The sequence below is a fragment of the Ovis canadensis genome, chromosome 5 (genome assembly GCF_042477335.2).
Source record: "Ovis canadensis isolate MfBH-ARS-UI-01 breed Bighorn chromosome 5, ARS-UI_OviCan_v2, whole genome shotgun sequence".
NCBI classification, from domain to species: domain Eukaryota; kingdom Metazoa; phylum Chordata; class Mammalia; order Artiodactyla; family Bovidae; genus Ovis; species Ovis canadensis.
In genome coordinates this window covers 33,827,285-33,846,318 of record NC_091249.1, presented here as the reverse complement: position 1 = coordinate 33,846,318, position 19,034 = coordinate 33,827,285, and the positions used below count along the sequence as shown (strand labels likewise).

Here is a 19,034-nt window from a genome sequence, read left to right as displayed (position 1 = left end):
TAACAATTTTATGGATCCAGTGAAAATTCTAGACCTAGTGAAAACAAACTCTAAGAATTAGGGTAAAACAAAGACATTTTCAGACTTCACAGGTTCAGTGGTAAAGAATCCGCCTGCCAATGCAGAAGACACAGGAGATGCAGGTTCAATCCCTGGATCAAGAAGATCCCCTGGAGGAGGAAATGGCAACCCACTCTAGTGTTCTTGCCTGGAAAATCCCATGGACAGAGGAGCCTAGAGGGCTACAGTCCATGGGCTGCAGAGTTGGACAAGACTGAGCACCCAGGCAACGATGCCAAAAGACATTTTCAGACAAATAGACTGTCACCAGCAGACCTTCCTTATTAGAAATAAAACAAAAAGATCTTAGAGATAAATGACCCCAGGTGGAAGGTGAGAGGTTTAAGAGGGCCTGAAAAACCAAACCAAACCAAACCAAAGTATTGAAGAAGGGGAAGAACTTGATAAAATAATTCCAAAATCTTCATAGGAAAATAAACAGGAGGTGAAAACCCTAAAAGCCCTTGGACCACAAGAGAATCACAAGAGCCATCAACTCGATATTTACCTCCACCCAGTCCAAAAAAAAAGTCAGCATCTGAAAAAACACGTATACATCTCTGTCTACTGCAACTGGCTCAAGGCCAGAGTGATGGGGACCAGGCCAGCTGTCCCTGGTGACTTCTCCCCAGTCCAGCCCTCAGCAGCCCCAGGAAGAAACAAGACCTTTCCCATCAGTGGAGTCACACCCTGTGTGTCCTTCTGTGTCTGCTTCTCTCACTGAGCACCGTGTTTTCAGGGTCTGTCCACCCGGTAGAGAGTGTCAGGGCTTCTCTCTTTTTTGTGAGTAATATTTCCTTGTGTGCATGGAATAACATTTTTAAGCACACATTTTCAAAAGAAAAAGAAAAGCCCTCCTCGCTGTTGTTGAAGTGCTCAGCTGCTTAGTCATATCTAACTCTTTGGAACCCTATGGACTGTAGCCCACCAGGCTCCTCTGTCCATGAGATTTTCCAGGCAAGAATACTGGAATGGGTTGCCATTTCCTTCTCCATGGGACCTTTCCAACCCAGGGATTGAAGCTGTGTCTCTTGTGTCTCCTGGACTGGCCGCTGGATTCTTTACCACTGAGCCACCACGGAAGCCCCCATACTATACTTGATCTCAGCCAAAAGGCCGAGAAATGGTAGCCATATATTTTCCTAACTAGGAAGGAAGTGGAAGATGGTACAAATCAGTGGTTTATTTGACTTGGACTCAGGAATACAGGCTGCATGTTTTTGGGTTATGGACAAGGGCACTGGCGTGCTGAGCACTGTGTCTGCTGTGCAGGTGACAGAGTGCAAGGGGTGGACCTCATGTCAGGCATCATGAAGGTGTTACTGTGCCCACTTTTTACAGATGAGGAGAGAGATGGGGCCTCGAAGACGTGAGTATCTTAATAACCTTCCTGAGACCACGCATCAGGTGGAGGTTGGGCCAGGGTTTGCATCTAATTCCCAAACCAGAGCTCCCTGGAAGGGGCAGGTCCCAACATAAAGCTCATAAAGCTTCATAAAGCTCTGAACGCAGAGGCAAGCTTTGGAGGCCGAGGGACGCAGTCTCTGCATCCTCCATGGCCCAGTGGATTTGGCAAAGGGTTTAGACATACAGGGATCCTGGATCTGAGGGATTGGATCCACACGTGAGGGGAGGCGTCAGGACCCTCATGTGGCTTCTTTCTTTGGGGAAGAATGTGCAGAATGCTGGGGATGCTGACGACAACTATGTAGCCATCAGGGTTAGAGAAAACCCCAAGTGAGATGGAACAGCAGAGAGCCCCAGCGTGGCGCCTCCTGTCTGATGGTCTGTAAGTGACCCTGGGGCTCCTGGAATTCTGGACGCTTTTCCCAAGACCTTGAGCAGACTGTCACGTCGGCTTCTAATGGGGCCGCACACGTGTGCCGGGGAGACCTTTGCGTCATCACCTTGCACCCCCACCAGATGTCTCAAGATCACGTCTCTGTCCCCTGGTTCCTGGTGATGCGGGCTTGGCATTTCCTGGCGGTCAAGTCTGCTTCCTTCTGCCTCGGAGAGTCAGATGGAGTAATGGGTGCAGATGCAGGAGCTCTAAGATGCCCTTTGGCCTCTGGGTCTTGCCAAGATGCTCAGCACGACTGTGTGTGCCTATCACTCATGGGGTGGGGGTGGGGGGGATGCCTGGCAAATAGGTACCCAAGACCTCAACAGGGATGGGCGGGCTGAGCCTCGGTGACCTCGTGAACAAAACTAAGAAGGAGACAGCCGACTGGAGAGGCCCAGGCCCTGCAGGGACCTTGAGCAGCAGGTCTGATGGGAAAGTGGACTGGGCACACACCCAGGCATCAAGGGAAGCCCTGACCGGCTGGGCATGTTTCTGGTGGGCAGAAGCAGAGGCCTGCGAGAGCAGACGTGCTCCCCGGCTCAGCCTGTGATGCCATCTCCACCCTCGGAGGTGTTTTCCGCTGCACAGGAAGCAGTGACAGGGAGACACAAAAATGCAGGAGATTCCTCTGAATTCCGCGCATAGCTCTCATAGCTGGGAAGAGCTCCACTCCCAGCCTGCTCGCGATAAACCAAAACCCAGCCGCTGGGGCTGCTCTCTTACCAGAAGAGAAAGAACGGGACGCCAGGGGACGCTTCTGAAAGTTGGCTGGCTAAGCTGCGTAAAAGGAAAAGAATGTGAAAAATTCTTTCCGCTGGCGGGGCAGAGGCGAGGAGCAGGGCCTTGAAAGAGTGGCGGCTCCTGGTCCTGGTGGTCCAAGAGGAGGTGTGACTGGGGGCCGCTGGGGACCGCTCCCTGGGTGCAGTGTCTGCCTGCAGTGGGTGGACACCCAGGCACAGCCCCAGTTGTTCAGTTGCTCAGTCGTGTCCGACTCTTTTCGACCTCATGGATTGCAGCACACCAGGCTTCCCTGTGCTTCAGTCTCCTAGAATTTGCTCACACTCATGTCTATTGTGTCAGTGATGTCATCTAACTATCTCATCCTCTGTGGCCCCCTTCTCCTCCTGCTCTCAATCTTTCCCAGCATCAGGGTCTTTTCCAGTGAGTCAGCCCGGCTCTGAATTCCATGCACTGAAGGTGGACCTGCAGCCCCGGGGCCTCAGGGTGAGATGAGCTGCTCCCTGGAAAGCCTCGGCCGCAACTTCCATAAGCACAAGATGCCAGGCCTGAGAGAAGGTGGGCTGGGACCCCTCAGAGTGCCCCCGCAAAAGGCCACCTACTGTCCTGAGGAGGACAGACAAGTCAGCTGACATTGGTGCTGTTCTGGGAGCTGTTGGGGGGTGGAACAGTATTCCTGCCCCCCACCTTGATGCCAGGAGCCCCTCAGTTGTGACAACCACAGGCATCTCCAGACATGGCTCAGTGTCCCCAGGGGAGAACCACCCCTCATTTGAGAAGAATCAGGTTAGAATCCCCCAGTGGATTTCTCACAATAATGTTTCTGCCCTGGATTTTACTATTAAAGACAATAAGGATGGGACTTGCCTGGTGGTCCAGAGTTTAAGTATTTGCCTTCCAATGCAGGGGACGTGGCCTTTGATCCCTGTTCAGGGAACTAAGATCCCACATACTGTGGGGCAACTAAACCCACGGGCTGCAACTACTGAGCCCACGTGCTGCAACTAGAGAGTTCACAAGCTGCAGTTAAGAACCAACACCCCCCCCCAAATAAATAAATGTTTTAAAGAATGTACGAGGACTGTCACCTTAAAAAAAAAGAGAGAGAGAGAGAGATAAAGAGCATCACAGGAAATGGAAGGAGGGGATTTTTTTCTGTGTGTGTGGCAGGGCTTCCCAGGTGGCATGGTGGTAGAGAATCTGCCTGCCAATGCAGGAGACACAAGAGACTCAGGTTTGATTCCTGGGATGGGACAATTCCCTGGAGGAGGAAATGGCAACCCACTCCAGTATTCTTGCCTGGGAAATCCCATGGACAGAGGAGACTGGTGGGCTACAGTCCACAGAGTTGAAGAGTCGGACACAACTGAACACACACAGGCACACACACCTTGATTTCAGGGCCCATCCAGAGTCAGAGCTAATGTGCCTGATCTCGCTTGTGGCCTGGAGTGACCCTCGGACCCCATTTCCTTTGGGGGGACTGACTGATGATGAGAATGCATCTGTCACACCCGACCTTCGCCAGCAACCTAGCCAGGGGTCCTCGGGGCTGTGCACACCTCTACGATGACCCCCAGTGACCTGGAGAATCCCCTTTCCTGGGGTGCGGGCAGGACCTGAGGAGAGGACGGGGTTCAGCTCCACATGTGGCACAGATGTGGGAGGGGGATAACCTTGGTGGGCCTACTCTTATTAAGGGAGCAAGTATGAAGGGGACTCTGCACAAGCGAAACCCTCTGTCACTGGCTTTGAAGCTGGAGGCGGATGTGTGGCAAGACACAGGGGCAGCTGCAAGGGAAGGAGGACCCCCTGCTACAGCTGCATGGAACTGAGTTCTGGAACAATCTGAATCAGCCCCAGGCAAGGCATTCTGACAGCAGCCAGGAGAGGCCCTGAGCAGAGGGCACAGCCACACCACAGCCTTACTGCCGACCTTCAGGGCCTTGAGCTGGAAGCCGTGAGGTCTGTGCTGGCTCGTTACGTGGCATGGCCAGCTGATACGCTGGCCAGGCGAGGCCCAAGTGGGATCTCCTGACCGTTGGCCTGGCCTCTCTCTAGCACTCTCTGTTCCAGATGCTGGACAATTCCAGCTGGCAGCCACTCCTCCCGCTGAGCAGGCACAGGACGCGCGTTCTCTTTTGTAATGGCCCTGAGATGCTGGCGAAGCATTAAAGCCAGAGGAGTTACTGGCAGTATCTCCATCAGCAGCCAGCCTGTTCCCTGAGGTTCCTGCTCTCTGGGACATGAGTGCCACATGCATTTCATCTCCGAAGGCACAGGCAGTTGATCTCAGTGAATTCAAGCTCAGAAAAAGCCGGCTACTTCCAGGAGGTTCTGAAAGCCCCCTCCCCACCTCCTCATCCAGGCGGATGAGGCCATGCTGGGTGAGTCAGAGCCCAGGAAGGTGGCCTCGTAGAGGGAGGGGAGCTGAGGGCAGCGGGAGCCTGTGTCCCAGGCCTCATCCCTGGCCTGCAGGGAGGGGAGGGGAGGCAGGCAGGAGCGAGTCCGTGTCCTCAGGGAGAACAGAAACAACCTTCATTCTGCTTTAACACTACCAGAACTGGTAGCTTTACAGCTTACCGAGCTTCTGAATTTTGACTCCCCTCCTCGCCTGCCATGAAACAGGAAGGAAACAAAACAACACCCCCCCAAACACAAACCTCCAAGCCAGACTCGACAGGAGGACAAACAAGGCCTGGGTGAGAAAGCAGGCTCCCCCATTCCGGGGGTAACCGCCCCCACCCCGAGAACACGATGTTCAGAAGAAGAGGAGGCGGGCCGCTGTGTGGAAAGAGGGAAAAAAAAATCCCAAAGCCAAACAGAACGAGATGAGGTTTGAGAGAACAGTATCTAGGCTTCTTTTAAGAACAGGCTGCCCTCCTGCAGGGCTTGGCGGGGCTGGCTGGCCACCAGCTGTGCCTGCATGCCAGCTGATTACCCTGTGTTTCTTACATACCTACTGTGTGCATGAGGCCTCGGCTCTGCTTGCCTTTGAGGGGCCCCCTGCACCACATTCCACAGCATGGAAGCCCCTAAGTAGGGTGTTTCCACAGGGATGATGTCTGGGGCATCTGTTGTTGTCATGACTGGCGGGCTCCAGGCATCAAGGGGGTGGGGCCAGGGAGGCTGCTCCAAACCCCACAGTGCCGGGGACGGGCCCTCATAGAGGATGGCCTGGTCCTCTCTCCTTCACTGTGCCTAGGGTTGGGGAGACACCTGCTCTAGACTCCACAGAAACAGCACACACTGGACCTTAGGGTGATAAGGTCAGAGGGAGGGGAGAGTGCCTTGCAGTGTCCCCAGCAGCTGGACGTGGGGGCCTCCTAGCCTCGCTCCCAGTCCCAAGCAGGGTCGCATGCAGAGGGCCACGGGCACCACACTGGCACCTGGACTTTAGTATGAGGTGGACAAAACTTCTTTGACTCCCCAGCATCCCCACCCTCCCCCCACCTATCTCCCATCCCACCCCTCCACCCACCTCTCCCCCATCCCCATCTCCAGCCAGGTTGGCTCTGGGCTCCCCCTTCCCGGCCTCGCATCTGGGCCTGAGCTTCTCCAGGATCGAGGTCACCCTGGCCTGGCCTGGGGCGGGCCAGCCATGTGACGGCCTCTGTGACCTTGAGCATGGTGACCTTTGGTGGGCCTCAGGGGCCATGAAAGACCAGCTGGGTCTCTGCCAGGCAGATGCTTCCCCACAGGAGGCCCACACCCCCTGGAGACCAGGGTCTTGTGACTTGCTGTCAGCTGGTCCTTTCATGCATGGGCTAAATCGGGTCCCTTGGCAGCTATTTTTAGAAAGGGCTAGAAAAAAAAGGGAATGAATGAGGTGCCCACAGGCGAGGGAAAAACAGAGCTGCAGGGCGAGTGGCTGCCCTCGGCCGGAGCCCGGAGGCGGGCGGACAATGCGCCCGGTGACAGAGGGCTGACAGTGCGGCTGGTGAGGGAGCAGAAGAAAGGGCCTTCTCTGTCCGCCCAGAGGATGACTGCAGTCATGTGAGCGTGTGCAAGCGGGTAACCAGGCTGGGCCAGCGAGCTGAGCGCCTGTGGCTAATGTCAGCCCTGTTCTCGGCTTCCTGGCACCCAGGAAATGCCGTCACCCCGGCCCTGGGAGGCTGCAGCTCGGATCCAAAGGGCAGGAGGCTGGGAGAGGGCAGGGTGGTGTTCCCACCTGAGCCTAGACAATCTCCTACACATCCTGCAAAGCCCCTTGAAGAGTCATCCCCCTCTGAGAAGCCCCTGGTCTACCATCTATGCACAAGGCTGCACTGGAACCCTTCCTTGGGGTAGCCACAGCTCTGTGGATACTCCTTGGCATTGCATTTCCCGTGGCTGCTGTCACAAATCACCACAAATTTGCTGGCTTAAAACCACACACAGTGATTATCTCGTGGGTCTGGAGGTCAGGAGTTTGACTCGGGCCTCACGGAGCTAAATCCAGGTGTGGGCAGGGCTGGTCCCTCTGGAGGCTCCAGGGGAGCACTGGCTCCCCCCTTTTCCAGCTTCCAGAGGCACCTCATCCCTGGCTTGCAGCCCCTCCCTCCACCCTCAGAGACAGCAGAGCAGCATCTCCCGTCTGCCTCTGACCCTCCCCCTCCCTCTTATAAGGACCCTGTGATGACATTGGGCCTCCCGGGGAATCCTGGATCGCCCCCATCTCAGGAGCCTTAAATAATCCCTCCTGCAAAGTCGCCTCTGCCCAACGAGGTTATGTGTCCACAAGTCCTGGGACCAGGACTGGGGCATCTTTAGGGGCCGTGGCTGGGAAGCTGGGCACCAGAGTGATGTCTGGACGAAAGGGACGGGTGGCTGCAAGGCAGGGCGTTTATCAAGCGGGCTCCGTCCTGGAACTCACTCTGTCCTCAGGGCCAGTCTCTCTGCCAGGATCGGGCCACCAGAGGAGCGCACCTGGCAACACCTGACGTCCGCAGTGGACGCCACTCGAGAGCAGGCGCCCAGGAGGGCAGAGTGCAGACGGCCTTTCCTGCTCAGAGGCACTGCTGTGGATGGACCTGGGGCTTGGGTGCCAGGCTCCAGCTCTTTGCTCTGGGCCCTGGGTTGCTGGTCAACACCCGTGGGACCAAAGGTGAAACAGCCCAGCATCAGAATGACTAATGGTGACTAAGCACCTGTTACCTCACCTCTGATGTGGTTACAAAGTCCTGGAACCATGCACACCCAGAGAGACTCTCCCTAAGGGTTAGCTGTAGTCAGGGACATTTTTCTTTCTTTTAAAAATTTTTTTGTCTGCGCTGGGTCTTTGTCGCTGCAGGTCTTTCTCTAGTTGCGGTGGGTTGGGTACTCTCTAGTTGCAGTGTGCAGGCATCTCATTGAGGAGGCTTCTATTGTTGCAGAGCACAGGCTTTTGAGCATGTGGGCTTCAGTAGCTGTGACACTCGGTCTTGGCAGTGGTGCATGGGCCCAGCTGTCCCTTGGCAGGTGGAATCTCCCTGGACCAGGGATCAAACTTGTGTCTCCTGCATTGGCAGTCAGACTCCCAACCACTGGACCACCAGGGAAGTCCAGGGACATTTTTTATATTAAATAGTTGGGGAGAAAACAGTGCAATTAGGTGCACAATTTAGAGGCACACCTGTGTGGGGAGCCAGACCCTAGAACAGGGGCTGCAGGCCACATCTGGGAGGTCTGTGGTCTTCCCTGTGGGGGCTCCTGGCATCGAGGGGATGGGGCCAGGGAGGCTGCTTCACACCCCACTGTGCCCAGGATGGCCCCTCGGAGAACAGCTGGTCTATGTCAGTAGTGCCCAGTTGGGGTCTGGGGGAGACCCCTATACAAGTGGCTGAGGAGTGTGTCAGCTCAGGAGCCCCTTTCCTGTGAAATGAACATATGATTCTGGTCCATCGAGGAGCCTGAGTGGGCTGACGTGGCTCCCGGGCACCTGCTTCAGGCAACACCACACGTCCTCAGTGTCCAACTCCAAGGGCCCCCAGGTGCCCAGCAGACAGGGGGTCTGGAGTCAAAGCTCAGGCTGCCCTGGAGTAAGACACAGCATCAGGATGTCTGACTCGGGTGCTGACTCCTGTGTGTCTCAGCTGGAAGCCTGACCTTCAAATATAGGGTGGCGGGGGATGAAGGGTGGGAGACGGGCAGAGAAGCAGCAGTCTCCATCCAGACTGCAAGTCTCAGCATTGACAAGGGTGTAGTCTGGCTGTGTCCTCATCTGGGGACACTGTGGAACCTTCCAGAGAGGGCTACCCCTGCAGCTACTCCTGCTGACCATCTGGGGAATGCTGAGCCCTGGTGACTGGGTGGGATTGCAGGAGCCGGGTGACCGCAGGCGGGGTGGGAAGCAGGGGTGTGGAGACCAGCGCTGGGTCTGCAGAAACCCCCAGCGAGAGTGAGCTAATCTCAGCTTCCCAGTGGCCTCTGCCCCAAGATGAGGTTTCTGTGACCCATGAGGAATTTCTAACAATGAGATCGAGTGTCTGGATCTGTTCACACTGACATCCTTTTTCTCGCCCGTCCAAATTCCATTACGCCTTTTCTCGTTAATGCAGACACTTGGCCAAGGGCCGGGCTGCCTGGGAAGAGCCCAGGTCTCCTGTGGCCCTTGCTGGAAAGGGGAACTGTGCTGCAGGGCTGGGTGCCCAGTTCTAGGAGTCTCTGCAGGGCTTAGGAGAGGCAGCTGGGGGCCCACTGGACACTGGAAGTAGAGAGGGTGCACGGAATGCATGGGTGTGACCTTGTGCGACCCTCAGGGACTGGTGCGGGGGTGCCGGTGGCTGCTCAGACTTCTGCCCCTGCCCCTAGGGACATTCCTCGGTGGCCTGCTGAGGCAGGTGGCTGTGTTTAAGAAGCGCACTTGGCTGGGAGCAGTGGGGGTGAACTTCAGAAGCTGCTGGCAGCGCCTAGCGGACCGGCAGAAGGCACCCAGGACAGCCCTGCAGCCACAACAAATTCTGCCAACACCCCTAGGGACCCTGGAGCAGACTCTCCCCCAGCCAAGCTTCTGTATGAGAGTGCAGCCTGGCTGACACCTGGATGGTGGCCTGCTCTGACCCCAAGTAGAGGACCCAGTGAGGCTGTGCCTAGAGCCCTGACTCACGTGAGATGATGAGTGGGTGGAACTTGGGGGTATTTGTTATGCAGCGTCACTGATTAACACATCAGAGGACCTGAAGAGAGGACCCAGGCCTAGAGGAGATAGAATGGGATATGGCCTAAGGTCATCTGCTGAGGTGCCCTCATTTTTTCCTACATTGTCATGTCAGTTGGACCCGCTGCTCCTGAATTCATCTACATGACTGCAAAAAATAATATAAATAGAAAATATAACACTGGGAATTCCCTGGTGGTCCAGTGGTTAGGACTCGGTGCTTCCAGGGCAGGGGGCATGGGTTATATCCCTGCTTGGGGAACTAAGATCCTGCATGGCTTGTCCCTCATTCCCCCAAAATAAAGGACCATTAAAAAAAAAAAAAAAGAAAATATAACATGAGTGTCCAAGAAATAATGACTCTCTCCTGGCCCCAAGGTCTTTGACTAAAATGACCACTCTAGGAAGGTCCAGCTGTGTGTCCTGCTTTGAAAAGCCAGCCCCCAGGCTCCCCTGATGGTAGGGGAGCGACAGAGTGATGGTGGGGATGGGAGAGCCAGGCACAGCCGGGAAAAGAAGATCGAGGTTTGCGCTGCTCCTTGGCAGGCAGGAGTCTTAGTTCCCAGACCAGGGATTGAACCCGTGCCCCCTGCACTGAGAGCAGCCTCAGCCACTGGACCACCAGGGAAGTCCTCTTCTTGCACTTTTTAAAACAAATCACCTAGAACCGCACCCCTAGCCCTCCAGCATCTCCTCCCTCCAGCACTCACTGCACGTGCCCAGCAGGTCTGGCTTGCACTCGGGTGGGTCCCATACAGGGCACTGTGGGGATGGCGACCCCACCCCACCATCCACTTGCTGGGGCAGAGGCTGGCGGGACTAGGATTCCGTCCCTGTGTTTCACGCCTCCCCAGCGAATGTCCCCACTACCCCAACCATGAGATGCTGGGAACTCGGGGAAGAACCAACCTCTGTGATTCAACTGCTCTGACGCCCCCGCAGCACATACACTCTGTGCTGCCTCCTCTTTTCCCTTTCGGCAGCTTCGCTGAGACATCAAGTCAGAAAACAAACAGTTCACCACTGAAAGTGTTCACTCATTCAATGTTTTTTTGATATGTTACTAGATTTTAAAATCACAAAAATATGTCTATATGACATAACGTTTGTCATTTTAACTATTTTAAGCATAACCCTTCACTGGCATTCAGTGCATTAATATTATTGTGCCGCTATCACCACTACCTGATTCCAGAACATTCCATCATCTCTCCCAAAAGAAGTCTGTCCCCATCAGCAGTCACGCCCATCCCCACCCCTGGCCCCTGACCACCAGGAACCCAGTCTCTGTGTCTGTGGACCTGCCTGTTCTGGACGTTTCCCATCAGCGGAGTCACACCCTGTGCCCTTCTGTGTCTGCTGCTCTCACTGACCATCTTATTGCCAGGGTCTGGCCACATGGTAGCGAGTGTCAGCGTATCTCTCTTTCTTGTGGCTAAGCCATGCTCCCATCTGTGAAGGGATATGGTGTGTGTGTCCATCATTAACTGCTGTACAGTGGGGCTGTGTCCATCATTAACTGCTAGACAGTGGGGCTGTGCCCATCATTCAGTTCAGTTCAGTTCAGTCACTCAGTCATGTCCGACTCTTTGCGACCCCATGAATCGCAGCATGCCAGGCCTCCCTGTCCATCACCAACTCCTGGAGTTCACTCAGACTCATGTCCATCGAGTCGGTGATGCCATCCAGCCATCTCATCCTCTGTCGTCCCCTTCTCCTCCTGCCCCCAATCCTTCCCAGCCTCAGGGTCTTTTCCAATAAGTCAACTCTTTTCATGAGGTGGCCAAAGTATTGAAGTTTCAGCTTCAGCATCAGTCCTTCCAATGAACACCCAGGACTGATCTCCTTTAGAAGGGACTGGTTGGATCTCCTTGCAGTCCGGACTCTCAAGAGTCTTCTCCAACACCACAGTTCAAAAGCATCAATTCTTTGGCACTCAGCTTTCTTCACAGTCCAACTCTCACATCCATACATGACCACTGGAAAAACCATAGCCTTGACTAGACGGACCTTTGTTAGCAAAGTAATGTCTCTGCTTTTGAATATGCTATCTAGGTTGATCATAACTTTTCTTCCAAGGAGTAAGCGTCTTTTAATTTCATGGCTGAAATCACCATCTGCAGTGATTTTGGAGCCCCCCCAAATAAAGTCTGACACTGTTTCCACTATTTCCCCATCAATTTCCCATGAAGTGATGGGACCAGATGCCATGATCTTCGTTTTCTGAATGTTGAGCTTTAAACCAACTTTTTCACTCTCCTCTTTCACTTTCATCAAGAGGCTTTTTTTAGTTCCTCTTCACTTTCTGCCATAAGGGTGGTGTCATCTGCATATCTGAGGTTATTGATATTTCTCCCGGCAATCGTGATTCCAGCTTGTGCTTCTTCCAGCCCAGCGTTTCTCATGATGTACTCAAAATTCAGCATAGGTGAATTTTGCTGCTGTGGACATTTCTGAACAAGCATCTGTTTGAGTATGTGGCTTTTCAAAGCTGGCCTCTCCAGCTCACCTCACTGAACTCCCACTGCTGGCCCTTCCCTGATGCTCAGAGAAAGTGGTGATGGCCCCACAAGGTACAGGGGGGGTCCCACCCAAGTGGGCAAGGGGCCTGGAAGACTGTGTGATGGTTCATTTTATGTGTCAGTTTGGCTGGGCCATAGCCACAGGTTCGATCTCTGGGTTGGGAAGATCCCCTGGAGAAGGAAATGGCAACCTACTCCAGTATTCTTGCCTGAAGAATCTCAAGGACAGACGAGCCTGCAGGCTACAGTCCATGGGGTCTCAAAAAGTAGGACATAACTGAAGTGATTTAGCACACGCTCATCCGTGGGCTGCCCAGATATTTTTGGAGACTTTTTAAAAACCATTTTCACTGCATTACCCAACCAAGAAAAACCTGATAATTCTAGTCTTTGTGCAGCAGGAACCTGGTCAAATGACATCTTACTGTCTTTTAGAGAAAAGTTGGCACAGCCCCAATTCTCCCAAACCCAACACTTAGAAAAGAGATGAACTGTGCTCACTTTGTCTTTGAATTAAAGAATTCAATACAGGGGTTCCCTGGTGGTACAGTGGTTAAGAGTCTGCCTGCTGAGGGAAACTAAGCTGGTGGGCCACAACTACTGAAGCCCATGTGCCTAGAGTCGGTGCTCGGCAACAACAGAAGTCACTGCAGTGAGAATCTCGTGTAGCGCAACTAGAGAGTAGTCCCCGCTCACCACAACTAGAGAAAGCGCACACGATGCAGGAAGGAAATCTCAGCACAGTTCAGTTCAGTTCAGTTCAGTCGCCCAATCATGTCCGACTCTTTGCGACCCCATGAATCGCAGCACGCCAGGCCTCCCTGTCCATCATCAACTCCTGGAGTTCACTCAAACTCACGTCCATCGAGTCAGTGATGCCATCCAGCCATCTCATCCTCTGTCGTCCCCTTCTCCTCCTGCCCCCAATCTCTCTCAGCATCAGAGTCTTTTCCAATGAATTAACTCTTCGCATGAGGTGGCCAAAGTATTGGAGTTTCAGCTTCAGCATCAGTCCTTCCAATGAACACCCAGGACTGATCTCCTTTAGAAGGGACTGGTTGGATCTCCTTGCAGTCCAAGGGACTCTCAAGAGTCTTCTCCAACACCACAGTTCAAAAGCATCAATTCTTTGGCACTCAGCTTTCTTCACAGTCCAACTCTCACATCCATACATGACCACTGGAAAAACCATAGCCTTGACTAGATGGATCTTTGCTGGCAAAGTAATGTCTCTGCTTTTGAATATGCTATCTAGGTTGGTGATAACTTTTCTTCCAAGGAGTAAACGTCTTTTAATTTCATGGCTGCCGTCATCATCTGCAGTGATTTTGGAGCCCCCCAAAATAAAGTCTGACACTGTTTCCACTATTTCCCCATCTATTTCCCATGAAGTGATGGGACCAGATGCCATGATCTTCGTTTTCTGAATGTTGAGCTTTAATCCCAGCACAGACAGATAAAAAAGAATTCAATACAATCCAACCAAGCAGAATTCCATCTCCTCAGAATGCATTACCAATTCAAACCTGTTGGGTGGGTGGGTGGGAGGGACCCTGGGCTGGTGGTCAATAGACCTGGTGCCAAGTTGTTACTTTGTCATTAAAAAACTAAAAAAAAAAAAAAAAGAGGAAGAAGGACTTCCCTGGTGGTCAAGTGGCTAAGACCCCCGAGCTCCCAATGCAGAGGGGCTGGGTTTGATCCCTGGTCAGGGAACTAGATCCCACATGCTCCAATTATGACCCAGTGCAGTCAAATAAATAAGTATTAAAAAACCGAGAGAGAGATTTTTGATGGCTAATTTCAAGTCAGTTTGGCTGGGCCATGGGATGTCCAGGTATATATGCGGTCTGACATTCTTCTGGATGCTTCTGTGAGGGTGTTTATGGGTGAGACTGCCATTTAAACTGGTTGAAAGTTAAAGTGTTAGCTGCTCAGCCGTGTTGCAACGACTATAGCCCACCAGGCTCCATGGGATTCTCCAGGCAAGAATACTGAAGTGGGTTGCCATTTCCTCCTCCAGGGGATCTTCCCGACCCTGGGATTGAACACGCCTCTCCTGCATTGACAAGTGGATTCTTTACTGTCTGAGCTACCAGGAGGCCCTTAAACTGATGGATGCTGAGTCAAATGGATCACTCCCTAGGATGTGGGAGGCGGCAGGGGAGCTTCTCTACTCACAGGAAGGCTTGAACAGAACAAATACCAGGCCTCCCCTGAGCAGGAGGGAACCCTCCAGGGATAGGCTTTGGCACTCGCTCTCTTGGGTCTCCACCCTGTGGCCTCCATAATCAATTCCTGAAAGTAATTCTCTGTATTCACACCCTGTTAGTTCTGTTTCTTGGTGAACCTTGAGTAATACGGACCACCAGGTGCCTTGTGGGCGGAGAGAAAGGAGCTTGAACCCTGGCCTCATGGTCCACCAGCCCTGGGTTCCACTGAGCCTCTCTGCTGCCTCAGTTTCCCTACCTAGAAATGGGGACAAGGAAACCTGCTCCCCCAGGCTCCTACCAGAATGAAATCGGACCAAGAGGCCGGGCCTGGCCCAGAGGAGACACTTGATAAACACCAGCCAGCTTGCCGAGTGGGGTCTGCAGCAGGAGGGGAGGAGGTGGGGAGGGGCTGTCAGCAGGGGCTGACCAGGTGCCTGGGAGCAGGGCCAGGGCCTGGGTGGAGCTGGCTGACGTCATGGCTGCAGCTCGGTGTCCTGCGGCTGACAGGTGCGGCAGGGCGGGGACCTAATCCCCCAGCACGAGGCCATGTGGCTGCAGCCCCCGCTTTCCTGACACCTGAGCCTGGCAGCTGTGGCTCTGCCGGGATTCCAGACATGTGTGTGTCCTGGGGGACCAGGTGCACCTGAGGTCTGGCCTGCCTGTTAGGAAAAGGGGCCATGGACCCGCGCTCTGCTGATGGACAATGTGAAAAGATCAAGACGAGGGGACCGGAGACCACTGGGAAGCACCCTCGTTTCAGAGCACTGTCTTCATCATCACAGTTCCCACCGGCCAGACTGTGCTGGCGACAGCACGGCGCCTGCCTTGGGCACGGAATCTGAGCGACACAGGAAACTCAGTGACCGCACTCAGTGTCTTCACGTGATAGTTTTTAAGAAGTCAAAATGAATGCAAAATATCCACAAGGAATCAGATGTCAAGATTTCCTTTAGAACTTCCCTGGTGGCCCAGTGGTAAAGAATCCACCTGCCAATGCGGGGGACACAGGTTTGATCCCCACTGGGAAGATCCCACACACTGTGGAGCAACTAAGCCTGTACTACTGAGCCCATGATCCAGAGCCCGGGAGCCACAACTACTGACGCCTGTGTGCCCAAGAGTCCGTGCTCCACAAGAGAAGCCACGGCAATGAGGAGCCTGCACATCGCACCAAGAGCGCAACTGCAGAGAAAAGTCCCATGCAGCAGTGAAGACCCAGTGTGACCACAAGTAAATAAATGAATAGATGAATAAATTTTAAAAATTAAAAAAATTCATTCATTAGAGACATGATCTGATAGGGCTGGAGTTAGCTTGAAACAATTCCCTCTTTAATTGAAATTTTAATCTTAGGACTTCCTGGTGGTCCAGAGGATAGGGTCCCTGCATCTCCACTGCTCAGGGAACTAAGATCCCACATGCTGCACGGCTTGGCCAAAAAAAGGCTCAGAGAGGAAGCAGAGAAGCCGGGTCCAGAGTGAAGCCCCCACCTCAAACCAGCCCTCCCACTACGTCTTCAGCAAGTCCTGGAAAGGGTCCCAAGAGAACCCCGTTTGAGCCACACCACCATCAACATCCTTCACCAAGAGAGGTGCTGCGATGCCCTTTCCTTCCTAAGCAGCGATGGAACCTGTGGAAATTAACTCACATGCTCTCAGACGACCAACGGGGCCATGGAGCAGCCACGGGGGCAGGCGGAAAACGCTCGGTGTGAAAATGAGACCTGCTGAAACCTGTGGGATGAGGGCGTGGGAAGAAAAGTGCCAGATGCAGATGGCACATCAGGGAAGTTCCCAGATCCATGACCCGATTGGACACCTGGAGGAACAGGGACCAGAAGGGCCAGTGAAACCCCAGGCCCGCAGGGGGAAGGAAGTGACACAGCCTGAGATAAACGGCAAAGCCGAGAGAAATGAGAGGGGAGCCAGAGAAACCGAAACCGGTGCTTTGACAAGAGGGGCCACGCTGACAGGCGTTCAGCCAGACTGATGAGGAGAAAGCTGGGGGAAGATGCCAGGGACCAGAGGGGGATGTGCCTGCCGGACTTCTGGACCTGGGAAGGGCTGTAGGAGGCGAGGGTTGTAGGAGGATGCTGCGGATGGAGGCAGAGAGGTAAACAGTAGATTAGGTAATCTACACGAGAGGGACCAAGTTCCTGGAAAGACCCATGTTTCCAGCCTGCTGGCTGGAGGCCCTTCGACGCCCGGTTTCCTATTGACGGCTTCCCTCCCTTCATCTCGACACAACCACGCTTGGGAAGTCACAGCATGTTATTTCCGCTGCAGGGAGATGAAAGGGGCCTGCCCAGACACGGCAGAGGCGGGCCTGGGATTTGAACTCGGGTTTCCTGGCAGGTGGCCCAGAGCTCTGTTCCTGGCGACACAATCCCCAGTGTGTCATATGCACACCAAATACTCCCACTTGTTTGTTCCTTTTTTTTTGAAAAACAAGGGATTCCAAGCTCATGAAGTAAGAGAAAACGCGACATACCTTTTTCAGTTTTTCCAAGAAGCAGCACTGCTTTACCCTGTTTAGAAAGACAGGGAGGAAAAAAAAGTCCTGGTTAAATATTTTTAACTTAATTATCTCCAGCTTTTCTCAGAGAAATACTTGGCTGTCACCGAAACTGTGGCATTTGATGTGGAAACAGGCCATGTCCTCCAGAGAAAGGGGGGTTATTTCTGGAGAATCCACTTCATTCTCTCTTTTTAAAAAATATTCTTATTTATTTGGCTGTGCCAGGTCTTATTTGTTGCATGTGGTATCTAGTTCCCTGACCAGGGATCGAATCCAGGTTCCCTGCACTGAGAGCATGGTGTCCTACCCACTGGCCCACCAGGGAAGTCCCTTTCACTTCATTATTTATAACTAATCCACGCAGGACACACAGTGGTGTTTCTCTGGGGGCGGGGGAGGGGCATCGAGTTTTCTTCTGGAAATTGTACTATTCCATTTTGGGACACAGGGACCCCAAGCCTTGATACTGAACCCAGCCTTGATGTGTGTCAGGCTTGGGGTTTTTCCATGTCTGGTTTTCGGCTTTGATGAAAGCCACGTGCCAGGGTGAAAAAAAGGGAGAGGTGGAAAATGCGATCTGGGGGCAAAGCAATTAACCTCAGGGTGGAAGAGGTGACAGGTATACGGGGGCAGGAAGCCGAGGGATCTGAAGCTGGCCGCCCCAGGCTGAGAGGTCACCCGGAAAGAAAGGAAGTCCCTGTGAGTAGACCCCGGGCGCGGGGTGGGCACCGGTGCTTTAGAGCTGTCATTCTCCAGAGGCTCCGAGTGGAACCCTGGACGGAGCCAACCCTCTGTCTGATGACTGTGCATGGCACAAGAGGCTCTAGGGCAGCCACGTCCAGCTGTCAGGGTGACCCAGAGGCTGAATGCCAGCCTCCACGCTGCTCCCCACGCTGCACCCACTGCCCTGAGAACAGACCACCCGGGGAGGCACTCGCCAAGGCCAGGGGGAGAGGCAAACAGTCACCTGTCCCCTCCACACACAGTTGGTACCAACCTCCCATGGGAGGAGGAGGAGGCTGTGGGCTACGGAGGCCCGTCCTCTTCAGCCACACAGGTATCTCAGCTTGGGCTTCCCGGGGACCCCTGCAGCTGTCAGGCCACCGATTACACCTCACAAGCCAGCAGCTAGGGACCTCTCTGGTGGTCCAGTGGCTAAGACTCTGTACTCTCAATGCAGGTGGCCCTGGTTTGATCCTTGGTGGGGGAACTAGATCTCATGTGCTGCAACTAAGTTTACTAGCCGCAACGAAGAATGACGATCCCGCGAGCTATAACTAAGACCTGGTGCAGCCAAATAAATAAATTGAAAAAAAAAGAAAGAAACAGAAAAGCCGGCAGCTAGCCCACTCTTGAGTTCTAGGAAGGCCCGCCCTGGGGAGGCCAACAGAAGCCCCTGCCCCCTGCTCAGCACAGGCCAGGCTTCCCCAGCTGCAGGCTGGCCTCGGGCGAGGCTGTTTCCCCCTGGCTCCGAAGGTCCCCGGTGGTTTCCAAGAGCTGGCCCCTCTTTTCTGCAAACATTAGCTCTCCACAAACTAACGGCGTTTTTTTCCACCTACACAAAGGGACATGCTGCTGCTGCCATTCCTGGGCCAGGATGAGCCTTTCTCAGTGGCCCCAGGCTCAGGGGGCTGGCATAAGAGGCCACCGGGGAGACCTAGCCGGGTTCCAGCCTCAGGAGGGAGGGGGCTGGAGCAGCTTTCTATAAAGCAGGGGTTCCACCCTTGGCACTGCTGACATTGGAGTCCATCCCTGGCGTTGTGGGGTATGGAGCAGCATCCCTGGCCACCACAAGCTCAACACCAGGAGCCCCCCAGTCTTGATAAACACAGTCATCCCCAGATATGGCCCTGTGTCCTCTGGGGGCAGAGTCTCCCCCAGGTGAGACCTCTGCCTTGAGGCAGTGCTGGGTGAGACACACAGACCTAGAGGGAGGCATCTGGCAGCGGGAGTGCTTGCATCCATCCAGGGAGGTGGGGGAGGTGTCCCCAACTCCTGCTAAAGGAGGGCTCTCCTGTGGCCTGTGG

At 54.0% G+C, this 19,034-nt stretch overlaps 1 protein-coding gene across 4 annotated transcripts in view; it reads right to left on the bottom strand.

Moving 5' to 3' along the window:
- GNG7 (G protein subunit gamma 7) overlaps positions 1 to 19,034 on the bottom strand; it is a 140,290-nt gene that overhangs the window by 16,047 nt on the left and 105,209 nt on the right. For 2 of the 4 annotated variants that reach the window (XM_069591591.1, XM_069591592.1), the window contains one exon: positions 16,981 to 17,017. The exons of the other annotated variants lie outside the window; for them this stretch is intronic. The gene's annotated coding sequence lies outside the window, so the exon portion shown is untranslated. The remainder of the gene's footprint in view (positions 1 to 16,980; positions 17,018 to 19,034) is intronic. 4 annotated transcript variants of the gene reach the window in all.